Genomic DNA, 18125 nt, shown 5'->3' with positions numbered 1-18125 from the left:
ACACAACTTTTTTATCCACTCATCTACTGATAGGCACTTGGGCTGCTTCCAATTCTTGGCTGTTGTAAATAATGCTGCAATGAACATAGGGATGCACATATTCTTTTGAATTAGTGTTTTGGGTTTCTTCAGATATACCCCCAGAAGTGGAATAACTGGGTCAAAAGGCAATTCCATTTTTAATTTTTTGAGATATCAAGTGTCAGAATAATTTTTTTCTTTAACACATGAAAACTAATGGCAAGTGATCATGTCCATTAATGAGATTTGCTCTTATTTTTAGCATACCAGGAGACTTTGTTGTCGTACAAAAGTATACTCTTAGTAACAAGTTGCTGCTTCCTCATACTTTACAGGGATATTTTTATATATACATGCAAATATAACAAAGGAACCCAAAACACTAATTCAAAAGAATATAAGCACCCCTGTGTTCACTGCAGCGTTATTTACAATCACCAGGATATGGAGGCAGATAAAACCACTATGGGACATTTACACAATGGAATTCTACACAGCCATAGAAAAGAAGAAAAATTTACCCTTTGCAACAATACGGATGGACCTGGAGAACATTATGCTAAGTGAAGTAAGCCTGTCAGAGAAAGACAAATACCATATGATTTCACTCATACGTGGAATCTAATGAACAAACTGAACTAACAAGCAAAACAGAGACAGACTCATAGATGGAGAACAGATGACAGCTGGTGAAGGGGGAGGTTAGGGGGTGGAGGGATTGAGGAAAAAGGAAAAAGGACTCGTGAACGTAGACAACAGTGTGGTGATTGCTGGGAGGAGGTGGGTATAAGGGGACTAAATAGTAATGGGGAAAAAATAAAGCGATGAGCTACATATAAAAAACAAATATATATATGCATTTGTGCATGCATGTACACAAACACATATATATCTGTCTGAGGAGATGCCTTTAAATCATTATATCCATGTAATAATACATTACTGTGTGTACATGTGTGTAGATATGCATGCCTATGTGTATGGGGTGTATTCATTCAGAGGCTAACAAGTGAAAATGTCTCTAAAACCCAACTTCTCTGAAACCTTCTTTCCAGAAAAAGAGGATAACCCAACAACATTTCTTAATGCCTCATATGTAACTAATATTCTGTTGAGTGCTTTATATTTCATTTTTTATGCACAGTTTTTCATTTAATAATTATATAAACCCTATGAGTTAGTGATAGCATTTCCATTTTATAGGCAAGAAAACTCAGAGAGCTTAAGGAATCAACCCAATGTCACAAAACTAGAAAATGACACATCAGCATTCTCACCTAAAGGGTCTCTGATAATAATGCTTTCAAATATACTGCCTTGAGTGATTCTCTTCTCTAAACAATAATTTTACCACTGTCAAAATAATGTCAAACACCATTGTACCAGATCTGGCATTTTCTTTTCTTTTCTTTTTTTCCTAAAGAAAGGTACTTTTGTTCAAATGAAAACTTAATCAGAAGCTCAATACTTTGGAAGAGTCAAAAAGCAGAATAAAACACCCGGCTCTTCTTGTTGAAATGGTAGGGCACTGGAGGATGGCTCTTGTTCCTTCATGTCTCCTCATGCAGTTCTCTTCTGTGGAACTCTTAGGGCTCCCAGGAGCAAAGGGTGAAAGACACTTCATTGGACTACTATTGGCAGAAAATTCTCCATGAATTCCTGCTATTTTGCATATCTTACAAGCAGAGGCACTGGCAGTCTTTGTTCCAGACTACCTCTTCAAGGATTTTTGTGTAGTGAGTAGTCTTGGAAGAGATAGCATCTCTCTCCCTAGAGCAATGGGCAGGTGTGTTTACTGTCCATTATAAGAGATTCAGGTTCTCTCAGCTCAGGATCTATCCATACCTGTGAGACAAACCTACCACCCACACAACATCTATCTGTGCTGCCCTGCAGGACTTGGAAGGCAAAGAGAACTAATGTGAATATGAATCTCATGCTACTTGTGTTATCAGTGATTAGGTCCTCTGTCTCTGCCCAGGAGTCTCATGTCTTCTACCAATGTCCAAGAACCCGTAGCAGGCCAAATTGTTGGCTTGCAAGTAGGGTAAAGTCTCATACCATTCACAATTCTTGATAACCACCAATCCATAACTTATTTAACACATACTTACATAGAACTTACTCTGTATCTGGTGCTATTCCAAGTGGCGGACAAACACTAACTCATTGAATCTTCTTAACAACTCTATAATATAGGTGCTATGACTATTATTTTCATATTACAGGGGAATCACACATGATTAAGTAGTTAGATCAGTCTCATAAAATGATAAGTACTTGTTATGCATACTTATAAACACAAAATGATTTTCCTTATTAAAATAAAGAACACACATTGAAATCTCAGACCTATGCAACTGTTCTCCTCTAGTTACTATTAATCATAAAGCCCTAGTCTTTAAGAAGGCTCACACAGAACCACCTGAATGTGCAGAAATACTAAAATTGCTCTTATAAATGATGCACCTTGACATTTGCTTTGAGAGGAAAAGTAGATACTATTCCCTTAAAGACTTTCTAGGATCATGAGTATTTTAAGTGGAACCTCTTACTTCCTTAGAAAATGGTCATGATTCCAACAAACTGAGTACTAATAACATAAGCATCCTCCTAGAATTAGACCTTCAGGAGGAAGCTTTCAACACTTTGGAGGTTATTTTTGCTTTATAAAGCCCAGACCCTTGATATTCACTAGCTAAAGAGTAGTATAGAAAGTGATGAACAGATCTAGAAATCTAGACTCTTACCTGAATGTCTGCTGTGAAACAGCTCCACTTCCATTCATATAAAATTTTTAGAATTAGCTGCATTACTACAGAAGTCCCTTTTGGATTATTTGCAACATAGTTGGGGACAGTCAACAGGATATAGCTCTTTGGTGAATGATTATAAAGATAGATAGCCTAAAGAGTAAATATCAAAAACAACCTGAAAGAGAGAATGTGAACAGATACTGCACAGGCCTTTATATACATATACCCATAAGAAATGCAAATGGCCTTTATATATGTACAAACATGCTCAACATCACTTAGAAGAAAAATGTACAACTATGCAGTGAAACCTTTTTTCATGTATTAGTAAGCAGAGATGTACAAGTTGGACAATACATTCTTGGGGAGTGCTCTGTCTGGGGAAACAGTCACTGGGTAGGCAATTTTACTTATTAATCAAAATTAGAAACTGCATGCACACTTTGACCCAGCAACCCAACTTCTGGGATTTATAATACAGACACACCTGCCCCACACAAACTGGTGAATGCAAAGGCTTTTCTATGCACATTGTTTTAATGACAAAAAACTGCACACAACCCATGTGTCCAGTAGGGGAAGGATCAAAGAAATTATGGTACACTGTCACAATAGAATGCTATGAAGTTTTTCTTAAAGGAGGGGGGAAGCTCTATGTACTGTTATGGAAAGATTGCCTGGATATATTATAAAGTGGAAAAATAGGGTGCAAATAGTGTATATGGAAGGCCACTATCTATGTAAGATAAAGGAACTGTATTTGTATCCGTCTACAATAATCAGAAAAATTTCTAGAGTCTGCTGTCAATATGTATACATGTATTGTCACTATAGGAGACACATAGTATATTTCACAACTTTGGGCAACTTAGATGTGGCAATGTTTCTAAACCAATTAGGGATTCCAGAAATCTAAAAAGTTTTCCTCAGGATACTAGTATTCAAATTAGCATAAGGATCAGGCACGGAATACAATACTGAGTTGACTCAAATGTCCGAAGCCTCCTAGGAACACAGGACTTGTGCCTATCCCAATCACTTTCTTACTGTTTGTTAAAATGATCCACAGCTAATCAGCTATTTACCTAGTTAAAATTCAGTTAGTTTAGTACTGATTTGAAGGAGATTCTCCCTTGTTAGGTTTTCTTCATTCAGGCAGGGGATTGGCAAAGTAGCTAACAACAAAGGGATTTAATTGGAAAACAAGAAAAAATGGTCGATTTTTGAAGAGGAACCACAAATACATATTCTGTAGACTTTTGTCTGACTACATTTGTTAATAAGGAATGCTCAAACATGTGCACCAAAAACTATTCAGGGTCTTTTAGTAGAAAATTATACTTGTAAATTTGGTGTAAGTTGATCACTGGAAGAACTCACACTCTTTGAAGATTTGAAATCATAAATGTGTGAAAGAATTAAATGGTTCTTTTCCCTGGTGATATAAAGTACTAAGTGGCCAAAAAGATGTTTTTAAAATCAACTGAGAAATAATTCATTTAGAAAATTATTCAATAAAAATATTAAATAGGAAAAATATGTTAGGTTAGTTTCTACTGGATAAATAAAGAAGAAATATGCAATGGGTAAACTTAAAGATAATGACCTGGGAGATGTCCCATCAACCTCATCATCATATTTTGCTTTTTTTTCCTTTTTCAACTATGGCAGTCTTAGGCACAGTAATCTATTCTATCCCCATAAGACAAAGAAAGGATGATTAATTCTGAAGAGCAGAATACAGGCTGGCCTTTTGGAGCTTTGAAAGAGGGCAGTGGTCCCCAATCAAAAAGAAATGAATGTCTTTGAAGACTGCATCTTAGATTGTTTTGTTAATACACAAATCTTCTCTATTGTGCAGAAGACTCATTTCAAAAGGGAAGTGCAAGTCAATGAAAATTAATTTGGCTTCTTGGAGGTCAGAACTAAATATACAAAACTAATAAAATGATGCTAAAATAAACAAGAATGTGAAATTGCTCATCCTTAGGGATGATGTAACTAATACTGACATAATTTCCAAGCAGACAAGCAAAACTAGGTCAAAGCACATTGGCCTAACATAATAAGCATTTTTGCTCCCAGAATTTTACCATGTAGGCTGTGTCTGCAGGCATTAATGTCTTCTGTTATCAATGTTTGGGGCTGTCACAAACAATTCATGTCTCATCACTCTCTTTGTTAGTTAAACCAAAACAATGTAGTTTACATGTGAACCATTCAATTCTGACAGCTGAAATGTTAAAAAGGGGAAATGTTGAAAATATTCAGAAAGTGTTTCCTCCGGGCTGAGAAGCATTAAACAATAAATATTCATTATTTACTAGTCGTCTATCATGTCTTTCTCTATTCAGAAAACCATTCCCATCTCAATCAGTTAGTGTAACTCTTTTTCCATCTTTCACTCAGAGCCATATAAAAAGGGCAGCAGCATCAATATCTCTTTCGAAAGCCACTTTACTACACTTGATCTTAGCCAAAAGGCCGAGAAGCGATCAAAGCCACTTTAAACTACACAATTTAAAAATGAAAAAAACTCAACTGAGTCATTCACTGAACGGCTGATTTTTCTATTCTGCTTTCCCCATATATTGACTAAAATGACTCACACTTTCTTCTTCCTTCTATTTGTTCCATTTAACTTATCTGCACTATTTCCAGAAAGTATAGGTAGTTAATCTGTAGAAAAAGGACTCATTTCACTCCTTAAACTTTCTTCTGTGTAAACATAATCCTCCTAGTTTTTACCCTCTGACATTTTCACACTTATCTAAAAGCAAAGAATATATAGACAAAAGAAGCACAAAACTCACATATAAGCCTATTTGGCTACTTGGGCTTTTCAGATGGTATTTTCTCCTAAAGGTGATAGGTCTTTCTTGATTCCTGTCTCATTATAAACCATCAATCCATTTGAACTGTCTTGGAATTTATTAGCACATTAAATCAGCATGTAACCCCCAAACATCCAAATTATATTTTAGTAGAAGGTATATGGTACAGTCAAAAGAGAATAAGATGCGGAGAGGAGGGCAGAAGGCTCTGGTTCTAGACATAAACTTGCTTATACTTTTGCTCCCTGACAGAAAGTAAAGCCTTCCTCTGTGCTAGAATTTCAGCATACAGATACTAAACCTTTAACTAGTACTCTGTCTTAATTCTCAATTCACCTCCTATAGAAGACTTGATCTGGTGCAAATAGATTTCTAATATTTGGTGATGCCTTCCATTGACATATTGCTTTAACTACCCATTCACCTAGTTATTGGTAACTCAGCAGGGCATTGAACAAATTCCATTTGTCCACAAACAGCTTCTTCTGTCTTAATTGTCTGGAGAAGACCACTTCAAAATACATACAACTGAAGCCACATTCCACAACTTGACATGTGACAGATAATATCATCTAATTCACGGACCCTTTGAAAATGTATTAGTCCTGTTGTCTCCATAAATGACTAAATGTCTCAGAAACTTTTTTATTTCATAATTTTGACCATAACTCTCACATGGTCTGTCTGTCACACCCAGAAGCAGTGAAAATGTTTTGTCCGGCATATGTCTTGAATTTTACTGCAGAAAATGTGGCCGCCATATGCATGGTGAGTGGAAGACTTCAGTCTTCTAGAAACAATCTCTTAGTTGCTGAGTGACCTTAGACATGCCCCTTACCTGGCAAAATAAACCAAATGCACATGGGCCAGAGGTCTAAAACATCAGGTTGGGTTCAATAAAAGTAAACAGCAGATTCTATCTTTGCTTTAAGGCTTTGAGCTACTGAAAGGCACATCACATTTCTTAACCATTTCTGTAGCCACATCATGTGGAATATAAGCCAAGCTACCTGCCATGTTCTGGGTTGTGTCCCCTCACCCAAAACACAATTGAACAGAGGAGATGGTTAAGCAATTACAATATATTTTAATTTTTCTCTAATTTCAATTTATTTAGTCCTTGCTATTCTCCCAAGTTTTCAAATGATCTTTCTTCCTCATATCTCCTCTGATCTTAAGAAGCATTTCCAATTCTCTTTCCTGCTAAACTTCATCCAGCATGTGCCTGTAAAATATTTAGTGATTCTTATTGTGTGCCAGGCACTGTGCTTGGACATGGGGGTTTAAAGGTAATTAAGATGTAAATTTTGTTCTTGAGTAACTCAGTCCCACGATAGGCAAAGGATTAACTGGAAATACGTACACCACTTCAATTACTTTTGTGGATAAGAGGAGGCTCCAGCTATTTCCTTTCCATGTATTCTAATCGAAATAGACAGTGTTCAGCTTATTCAGCTTACAAAGAATGTACTTATGAACAACCCAAACCCCCAAATGCCATCACTCCCCGCACATGGCCAGCCCCCCTGTGGTTCTCTGGCTGTCATTCACAAAGACCCCAATGTATCCAGAAGTTCAGCCAGGATGCTGAGAAACAAAAAACAAGTGAACATAAAAAAAACAACAACAAGTGAACAGGTCTGACCCCACTGGCAGGCACACCAGCAAGTGCTGCCTGCCAAAGGCACAACCTTGCCCATACATAATGTCCCTAAAAGGGCAATCATGAATTTTTTGTAGCTTCAGCCTCTACTACCCACTATTTTCCTAATTAAAGATTCATCCTAAGGGTTAAAGGAATAAGAGTCATGAGCTTTAGCTCATCCACGTTGCTTCTCTCGCAACATCTGGGTTGTCTAGAGGAAATAGGAGTGTGGGTTGGAGGTGGCAGAGGAAAGGGTGGACAATTACAAAAACCCAATTCACTGTATATTAAGTTAGAACTGGGGGAGACACCCCAGTAGGGCCCAGAAGATATTTGAAGGATGGAGAATGAAGGGTGAAAACTACTACAAACTTCCCATTTCAAATATTGCCAAGATTGGCCTGTTAGCAAAAGTTTGACAACTCTCTCTCCTTCTATGTTCCATCTCTTGTAACATGGAGGTATGGACTCAAAACTCATAACTGAATCTGTCATTAATCAGATTGATTATTTTTTTATATAGCGTTTTGAGGTTGTCTCAAATCATGGCATGATTTCTCATTGGAAAATGTTTTGATTTTCAAACAATAAACTCTTAGAGTAGAATGCACTCTTCTTTAAAAATATGTATTTTATTGATTTATGCCATTACAGTTGTCCCATTTCTCCCCCTTCATTCCCCTCCATCTTGCACACTCCCTCCCCCCACATTCCCCCCCTTTAGTCCATGTCCATGTGTCATAAATTCTTTAGCTTCTACATTTCCCACACTACTCTTGCCCTCCACCTGTCTATTTTCTCCCCACTGTCTCTGCTACCTATTTTCTTTACCTTCTTCCCCTCTTCTCCTCCTCCCGCTCCCCTGTTGCTAACCCTCCATGTGATCTCCATTTCTATGGTTCTACTCCTGATCTACCTGTCTGCTTAGTTTGCTTTTGTTTTAGGTGTGGTTGTTAGTGAGTTTGCTGTCCTTTCACTGTTCATGTTTTTTATCTTCTTTTTCTTAGATAAGTCCCTTTAACATTTCATATAATAAGGGCTTGGTGATGATGAACTCCTTGAACTTGACCTTATCTGAGAAGCACTTTATCTGCCCTTCCATTCTAAATGAAAGCTTTGCTGGATAGAGCAGTCTTGGCTATAGGTCTTTGGATTTCATGAGTTGGAATACTTCTTTCTAGCCCCTTCTTGCCTGGAAGGTCTCTTTTGAGAAATCCGCTGACAGTCTGATGGGAACTCCTTTATAGATGACTGTCCCCTTATCTCTTGCTGCTTCTAGAATTCTCTCCTTCATTTTAATGTTCGGTAATGTAATTATGATGTGCCTTGGTGGGTTCCTTCTTGGGTCCACCTTCTTCGGGACTCTCTCAGCCTCCCGGACTTCCTGGAGGTCTATTTCCTTTGCCAGATTGGTGAAGTTCTCTTTTATTATTTGTTCAAATAAGTTTTCCACTTGTTGCTCTTCCTCTTCTTCTGGTACCCCTATAATTTGGATGTTGGAATGTTTAAGGATGTCCTGGAGGTTCCTAAGCCTCTCCTCATTTTTCTGAATTCTTGTTTCTTCCTTCTTTTCTGTTTGGTTGTTTCTTTCTTCCTTCTGGTCCACTCCATTAATTTGAGTCCCAGTTTTCTTTCCATCACTATTGGTTCCCTGTGCATTTTGCATATTTCACTTAGTGTAGCCTTCATTTTTTTCACCTAATTTGCAACTAAAATCAACCAGTTCTGTGAGCATCCTGATCACCAGTATTTTGAACTGTGCATCTGATAGGCTGGCTGGCTATGTCTTGGTCGCTTAGAAGTATTGGCTCTGGGGCTTTGAGCTGTTCTTCTGCTTGAGCCATATTTTGGTCTGTTTGCACCTGTTACATATGAGGGGTGAAATCTCAGGTGTTCACCAGAGTGGGTCAATCCAGTCGCTGGGTCGTGACTGGGGGTGGGGTCAGAGAAGGAGAAATGGCATTTGTTCCACTCTCTCTTGGATTTCGGTCCCCTCTGCTGCTTCCCAGAAGCAAATTGGGCCCTTCTGGTGCTGGTTCCAAGGTGGGTGGGCTTGTGTACATTCTAGGATCCTGTGGGTCTCTTTAACGAACTCTCCTGTGAGGCTGGGAGCCTCTCCCAGCACCTCAAATCCCGAAAGTTTTTTCAATTAGTGCTTTTAGGCTTTATTTCCTGGCGCTGGGGCCCTGTCTGTCTCACCGTCCGTTTTTCACTTGGTTTATCTGCGTATGAATGTGTGACTGCGGTCAGCCAGCTGCCTTGAGCCCTCACTGGGTCTGCCCATTGTCACCCCATGCCTGAGATCTGCCAACCGCCGCCTGTGCGCCTGGGTTAGTGGGGCAGCCACTGCTTTTCCCTGCCATGACCCCTCTCTGCTGGCTGCAGACTCTGCCCCTCTTGGTTTGGATGAAAGGTTTGTTGTTGTCGAACTTCCATACAGTTCAATGTTCTGTCTGTTTTGGTTGTGTTTTTGTTTCTAAATCTTTGTTTTCCTTAAATTTGATTGTGCAAGGAGGTAGTGTTTCCATCTATGCCTCCATCTTCGCTGGAAGTCGGGTAGAATGCATTCTTATATTAGAAACTTTCTATGAGTGATTTTTCTCTATTAAGGAAAATTATTTAAATTACTATTTAATAATTATGACAAATTTAACTAGGAATTCATAAACTTATACAAATTAATTTGGCTAAAACTAGCTAAATTTTACAATTACAAATAATTTCTCAAGTCTCCTAAGTTCAGTAAAGTCTTGGCTATGATCAATTTATCAAGCAGATTCTTATCCAGACAAACATAGTCATAAATAAGCAGGCATTTTCCCCATGAATAATTTACACTGTGCTATCAGTACAATAAACTATATACCAGATCTTACAAAAGCTTTTTGAGGGGAGGAACCATACCAAAATCACATTTGTAGCCTAAAAGTGGCCTGGCTAAATGATAATATCATTTAAAGTAGCTTTATTGAATGAACTAATGAATATATTAATCCTTGAATGATAAAAGAAATGAAGGAGAACCTTTGCATTGTATTCATCATTAACAGTTGACTGTGTGTATATAAAACTTTCAGAGCCATTTGTACTACAAATAATCAGCACCTCTCCCATATTTTTGCCTTTTTTACTCAGAACTTCTATTTTATAGCACAAAGCAGGTAAGTTCTTAGGGGGGTTTTTGTTGTTGGTTTGTTTTTAGGAAAGCCCCCTCTAAGTATTTTTTTAGCATTTCAAATTTTTGAGCTCCTGATCTGTGTCAACAGATTATTTTCCTCTGGAGGGAAAAAAAATCTCATGGATTTTGAGAGGTTCCTAATATTTTGTCCTTTTGTTTAAAGAAATTTCTAGAGCATGCCACTTCATAAAACTGGGCAAAAATCCTTCTAGTTTCATGTGAAATAAAAATTGATAATGAGCCAGAAAGAGTCATGTTAATAAACTGTCCCATATCTAAATGGAGATTGGATTCCAGTTTGACCTGGCTTTCTAGCCCTTTCTTTAATGACAGAGTATTAGATATTCTCCCCCTTGAATGAACTCGTTTTCATCGTGGCTTTGGTCACAGATTAAAGAATTGCTAACTAATTGTTCAAAATAAGCAGAGCAATTCCCTCTGAGTCTGATGCCTCCCAGAAGTGGCGTCCACTGCCTGGCCTTCCATTATAGACACTTCAAGCCTGACCTCTGCAGGTGGATAACTGAAATACACACCAGCCAATCAGACTGTAGTCTTTTCTCTTTAAAATGCCACCAAACTGAAAATGAAAACATTCACACTAAGTACAATAGCGATACTGGTATAATATGTTAGGCTTCCCTTTTATTTTATAAGTTGCTTCTTGAAAACAGCAACCACCTGATTAAAAAGCATCCAAGTTACATCTGCAAAATACTCCAGTTATAGTCAGTCATTAATTCTTCTTGCCCATCAAGAAAAATACAAATGATTTGGGTCAACTGGGATTGTCAAATAATGTGGGTTTTAAAATGTCCTGATCGGCTCCACCTTTTTCTAATTAAAAAAAAATTACTCTTTGTTCAGTGACCAAATCCCTTCCCCTCCTTCACCAGTGCACAGCCCAGGTTGCCATAGCTACCTTGGATGTCTATTTACCACACAAGGGATCAAAGCCATGAGATCCACATACACGCTTAGCCCTAAAACTTGCTGGAATGTCTGCGGATAACATGCAACTACCAATTACAGGATTTGCTTGCAGCCTATGTGGTCCATAGCCAAGCAAACTACTAATGTAGGTCATAACAAATGGCAAGAAGAGGATAACTCAAAAAATATTTCAAATCAACCAATAAGGATCTTTAATTTGATGGTAAGTCTTGTGGTTATAACGTTCCCTGCAAAGGAGAGATAGCAGGGAAGAAATGGAAATTCTAATGTGTATTAAAGATACTGGACCTCCACACCACATGCACAAACTTAGTCTGCTGAAAGGAAACATTTCTCAAATACATATTTGAAATTCTAGTTAGTTATGGTATCTTTCTATTTGATGTCATAAAAGCTGCCTGATCTCAATGCTGGGACAAATGAGAACGGAAATGCCTTTTAAACTTTTACAGGCTTGACTTTCAAATGAAGCAAATCATAAAACATACTTGGGATACTATGTGTTGGTTACAGAGTAAGAAACAGGACATGCAGGAGAGTTCTGTTTTAATCCCTAGACTATCACTGGGTAATTCCAAGGCTGCCCAGGTAGTTTGTTTTTCTGGGTGGGTAGTATACACCCTCAGACTTGCACCTAACTTGCTGTGTATCTTTATACTTCACCTTTCTCTGACTTCACCTCACCGTTTGTTCAATGAGGATCAAATTGCCACCTCGTTCTCTCCTGGGGATGTGGCAGAGAATAAATAGATTGTGTTTGTAAAGGACTGTCTAATCCTCAAAGGAAAGATTAATACAAAGACATTCATTATTAAACCAGATGTCCTTGGGCATTTTAATTCCAATCTAAAGAATGCAAACCAAGCTAATCAAACTAAGTCACAGCTTCTTTATAATGGCACCATCCTGTCTTTGCAAGAATTTAGCAGCTGCACTGGGTAGCTACCTTCTTTTTCCCTTCACACTGTAAGGCAACTGCAGCAATTTGTTTTAGTCCATTAGAAATAGTACACACCTTCTTCTCTTGGTGTAGTTTCTAAAGTCATCAGGATATTAAAAAGACAAAATGTGTCTGGCAGGCAATTTTGTCTAGAAAACCTGATTTTTTTCCAGATAGAGAAAGAATTATTTGTTCTTCTCATGTATACAGGCAATGGGTGGTGTGCTATTTGGAGAGGATATTTGCAGTTGTGGGAATGCCACAGGCAAACCTGTTGTTTTTGGCTGGGCTTCTAGAACAGGTGGCCGTGCCTTTCCTTTTGCCTGGGAACATGGCAAATTCCTTCCCAAGGAAGTTTCAGGAAAGTTTCCCACTTATGATCAGAGTACAGAGAAAAGTTGGCCAGCACTTTAAAATTACTTCCTGAAAAGGGCAAATCAGGTTTATACTTTTCTCTTGGACTAACTTGGCATGACCTTAGGAATGTTCAAAGAACACTACACCTCTACACCACTATTTCTCTGCCAACCTGGCAGAAGGTAAAACCCTTCTGAATCTCATCATCAATCAAGCAGTTTTCTAATTCTGCTGTTTCTGGCTATGCACTGTGGCTAGTCAGTGCACTGTGGTAGTCAGTGCCAAGGGTCTCTCGGCTACCACGCCATTGTTCAGCATTTGTGTAGCTCTAGGGACCGATCACTTCTCAGTGAACAGATTGGATTTCATTGCTGAGCTGATGACACACGGACCTGTTTGAGAGTTAACCCTGTGAGTCCAGTGGGGCTGCAGGGCTGAGCTGACAAATTGGCTGGTAGGTATGATCCACTCTGCCTGGATGCAACAGTCAGTTTTTCCCCAAGAGAAACTCAAATAACGTTAGGATTAATCCATACCAATATCTCCACCATGTCACTCCCTTCTACATTCTTGTTCTGTCTTGGAACAATGTGTTAGATTCCCGAGACACTGGACTCCCAGATTTGTTGGATGAGTAATGACTCCCCCCCCCCCGCCCGTCTTGCTTCCTTTCTTCCCTTGTACTCTGCCTCATCCCACCCTCTTTCCAAGTACTAAACCAAACCAAAAATTTCTGAGATGTACAGAGCTGTGGGATAAAAAGGTGCCCATTCATCAGATAACTAAGAAGTTACTACATGTGTACCCTTAACACTTCAACACTGGGCTGAATTCCAATCCACATGAATGCCACAATGAGCTAGGCATGGTAAAAATCATGCCAAGCTCTGGATAGCATGCCTTTGGCCTCCAGCACGAGGAGTACCACTGCTCCAGAGGAACTGTGTGGGAACACAGATTCTGAAAATTGAGCTCAGACACCATCAAGGAGAGGACAGGTGGTTCCACACAAGATCAAATGGCTTCTTTGTTCCAGTCAAGGACCTTTGTCAAAAATGTTATACGTTCCTCATTTTCCTGTTAAATCCTTTCCATTTAGGCCTCTTATTCCTTGTCCCCATCCCATCTGGTTGCTCAATATAAAAAGAACGGGGTGGGACTGTGGGTTTGCAGAACTTAAAGAACCTGAGCCTCAGCCCCAGTCACAAGCAAGGCAAAGGCAATTCATTGCAAACACAGGACACTTGCTCATCTGGCTGTCTTTTTCTGAACTCACTGAAATTTACAAAGCAAGCAAGGAGGCAAGAGGGCAGAGGTCTTCGTGCCTGACCACTGGCTCCACTTCACCCCCCCTAGGCTGTAGGGAAGAGGCAGGAAGTTCTAAACCAAAAGCCCGAGGCCCCTAAATGGAAACTTTGCTTCCTATGTAAATTACTTCCCCCAAAGCATGCAGGGGTGGCTGGTGGGGGAATTTAGAAGAAAAAATGAAGATGCTAACTTTTCCTACCCATATTCACTCAGAGCTGGCAAAAGCAATTACTCCTCTTGTAATTCTCTGCCCTTGCCAGCCTACTGGCATGTTTTATTCCAGACCTGTCTTCCCCTTATGAGTATTGATCTTGATATTTAAATATTGACATAAGATCCTTCCATAACTGTGACTGAGTTGTAAATTACACCTTGTTCTCAGTGTCCTACACCCACTTTTTTTCTTTTTCTTAATGGCAAAGCTGTAAAACTCTGCCTGGGCTGATAAGAAATTTTATCATCATGCTCTGGAGTCATGGAAGAAGCTGCTGGTGTAAATTCTTTTCAAAGACTCATTTAAGTAGTCCCTTAGCCCTTTCTCTGCCTTCACTACTTTCAGGGTTGTCTTCTCACGTCCAGAAGCAATACAGTTTCAAAACTGCTAGAACAGAAAAACAGATCTGCATTTTTCTGGAAGGGCTGTCTGTGCTCATTTTGAGCTGGTTCCGCCTTCTCAGCCATAAAACCAGCAAGTGCTGAGAACGGGGAGCCAAAATGAGATAAGAGGCCCCGTGTAATTCTTTTTCAGAATATTCAGTTGTCTTTATTCTAACCCAAAGCATAGGATACAAGCTAAAAGCTCGAGATAGACCCTGCACAATACATTCCAGGGACTGCAAACTGGAGTTGATTTACATATTCTACAAACCGCTTTTAAGCCCTTTACAATGAATGTCTGACATCACCAATCACCAGTAAAGGAAAAAGTGGGAAGGGGCGGAGAGGAGGGAATTGAAGGGGTAGAGGGGTACACCTCAGGAAATCTGATTCTTTGGTTCCCTTAGGAAAATGTAGCCCCGTCTTTAAGCCAAACAGACCGCCTTGGTGAAGCATCTGTTAATCCAGCAAGCGTTCCGAGAATAACATCCCAGGGATCCCAAATTGCGCCCTCCCTCTCCACCCACCAGTGCAGCCCCTGCAGCCTACCTGCCTCATGTTTAGAATTCCATGACCCATCCGGCAGGGAGTGAGCTGCCTCGAAGCCCACGCTGCGGTCTTCAGAGGGGAAACACCAAACCCAGCAGAAGCCCGCAAGACAAAAGCAACTCAGCGAGATCCACAGGCAGCAAAGAGCACGTTTTCTTCCGCTTTTCCTTTGATCTGTTGCTACATGCACTCTGCCCAAGGCAATGTCAAGTTTCTCAAGCTTTTCTCCCCCAGCCTATGAAAAGTCGGGAGCAAGGAAGCGAGGACCGCCTGGATCCTATTTCAAATCGGGTCTCAGAGACGTCGTAGGTGGGTGGTGTGGGCCTGTGGAGGAGCCCAGCCAATCAGGAGGAAGGGGTGGACCCTGGGAGCCAGAGAGGCTGCCTCTGCGAGGATTAGAGAACTAGCAAGATTTAAATGACTGGAAGCGGCTGGAAACATTGCCCAAAGCTCCAAAAATAAAAGATGAGTACTATTCTTATTTCACAGCTCTGGGTCTGCTCAAAAGCTTAACTTGCTTCGGACCTTGAGGCCTTGCCTTTAAGAGCTCCCTAAAAACATAAAAACATTTGGAAGGTGCAGAATTATTTCAGCCAGGAAAGTGTAACTACTTAGGACCCAACCCAATTTTGAAAACTTTGCACCCAAAGTCCTATACCTGCAAAGTTACGGGGGGGGGGGGAAGGAAACCAAATGGTTAGGTAGTACACCTTAACTGAAACAAGCAATCAAAGGAGCGGGTGTGTCACCTGCCTCATTTCCCTATAGATGAACTCTATATCCTCTAAGAAAAATAAATCTTAAAGGATGTGCACACAAACCTGTTGAAATGCAGCAGATGAACAAGAATCTGTGTTGAGGGCCCAAGGCATAATTTTAGATAATAAAATTGTTATTAGTAAAATAAACACTGAGGTTTGGTTAAGAAAAAATCTAAATAAGTAAAATAAGTGGGATTGTCATTCACTATGGTTCATCTTATCTACAGGTTTGATCTGGACAATTTATTAACATCATCTCAAAGAGAATGAGAGGAAAGCTGGCTTTTTAGAAACTTAAACATAGACTTGAAAAGAATTTCCAAAGTTTGTCTTCTTAACTCCACATAAACAGTAACTCCATTCAGTTCTTAGCCAATGTGATTTCAATGCAAATCTACCTTTCTGATTTCAAAAAAGTGCAAGCAGAGCACAGACTACTTGGTATAGCACTAGTGGCAGGTTTTTCTCCCAAAGAATTGGCCAAAATGTTGTGAGAATTCAATAAATATTCTTAAATTTTTGGTATCAGAGAGAAAAAAACAACTTAGCAAATAATGAATTGGCAGCTTCGGGAGTGTCATCTGCTTGGGTTCAATAGATGTGAGCTGTGCCCAGGTCTATGAAAATCTGGCAGCCCAATATCTGGGCATGGAGGTCAATAACCTCTTCCCAGCCCCGACTTTAGTAGACTACGATACACCTGGAGGCACAAGCTGACTTCCATCCTCTTCTGGTATTTACTTCAGAGCTTTTCATTCTGACCTAGATCAGGGTTTCTCCACCTCGGCACTACTGCCTTTTGGGGTCAGATCACTCTCTGTGGTGGGGGCTACACTGTGCATTGTGGGGTGCTTAGCAGCCATGGCCTCAGCCCACTAGATGCCAGTAGTGCTCCCATAGTCATGGTGATCAATAATATTCGATCAAATGTTCCCTGGGGGGCCAAATCGTGCCCCATTGAGAACCACTGATGTACCAGCTTTGAGATGCTGGTTCTCAAACTTGAATACTCAAGGAAACGTCTGGGAGATTGTTAAAAATGCAATTCCCTGAACCCCTACTACTGCTCCAAGGGAATCTGGTCAGTAGGTCTGAGGAGGAGTTTGGGAATCAGCATTTTAACCCACTGCCAAAGGACTCTGGTCCACTTTGAGATATACTGCACCTAATCTTGCCCTTAGGTATGCCCTCAAACCCAGGACACAGAGAGCTACCCAGAGCTGCTGCTATAAAATATCACTGGAGTTAAATCCCAAGGCACATCTATTTATCACTTTATCAATGGAAGCTTCTTGCGACTGCATTTTCCTTCTGCTATCATCACCTCAAAGGTAAATGAGCTGGGATAGCTGCCTGCAATCATTGTGTCCTTTTAAAGTTTCCCCCATTTTTCTTCTCCTTTGGCCCACTCCACCACCATCCTACAAGGTCAAATGTCACCACTCTTGTGGTTTCCCCAAATGCCCTAGGACAAATTAATCTTTTCTCTACTCTATGCCCATAAAGCAGTTTGTAGACACTCACTGGTGTGCTGGTGAATGTTTAACAACTAGTTCTCAAGAAAAATAAAAGCCAAAATTTGTTGTAGCTTTTGCCAATTTCCAAGGTGTAAACGTTGTCTCCTTTCCCTCAGTGAGGACACCGAGGGAAAACAGAGTTGGAATCAGCTGTTCTGAGTCAGGAGATGGTAAGCACCAGCTTGAGCAAACCATGATACATCTCTACTGTTTTACTGCTATGCTGTCCTATAATCTTATATCCTGGAGTCTGTTTCTCCTACCAACCTATAAAACTCTCAAGGGTAATAAAGGTGTCCTATTCATCTTAGTAACCCCAGCCACTTACACTGGACCTCTGATGTAGTTGGTTGACAAACACGTGTAATAAGAAAATGAAATGCAATGTGCAGCTTCTCTGAGACATGAATACCAATCAGACTGCTGCCACTACCACATTTAAAAAGGGAAGAGAATTTCTTGGAAAACTAAACTGCTAAGGTTACCTCTTTACCATAATTTAGTACATTTATTCTGTACTTATGAAGACAATAAGCATAATGCTATCTTGTATCCTAACACTCCCACAGCTGAGCCATATCCAGGTCAGAGTAGAAGAGAAGAGACCAGCCTTCTAAAACAGAACCTCAGTTTTTCATGCACACTGTACTTGTGAGACAGTATGTTTGTTATATTTTTATATGAAGGTACCATATATTTTTGTGTCTA

General features: G+C 39.8%; 1 protein-coding gene across 3 annotated transcripts in view; it reads right to left on the bottom strand.

Moving 5' to 3' along the window:
• MID1 (midline 1) overlaps positions 1–18125 on the bottom strand; it is a 372089-nt gene that overhangs the window by 151977 nt on the left and 201987 nt on the right. For 2 of the 3 annotated variants that reach the window (XM_037055570.1, XM_037055573.1), the window contains exon 1: positions 15140–15417. The exons of the other annotated variant lie outside the window; for it this stretch is intronic. The gene's annotated coding sequence lies outside the window, so the exon portion shown is untranslated. Of the gene's footprint in view, positions 1–15139; positions 15418–18125 lie in introns of those variants that run through there. 3 annotated transcript variants of the gene reach the window in all.

This window comes from Sturnira hondurensis, unplaced genomic scaffold, assembly GCF_014824575.4.
Source record: "Sturnira hondurensis isolate 20B ecotype Veracruz unplaced genomic scaffold, ASM1482457v3 Scaffold0008710, whole genome shotgun sequence".
Taxonomy (NCBI): Eukaryota; Metazoa; Chordata; class Mammalia; order Chiroptera; family Phyllostomidae; genus Sturnira; species Sturnira hondurensis.
Note: the sequence above shows the minus strand (reverse complement) of the source record. Positions and strands in the feature narration are given on the sequence as shown.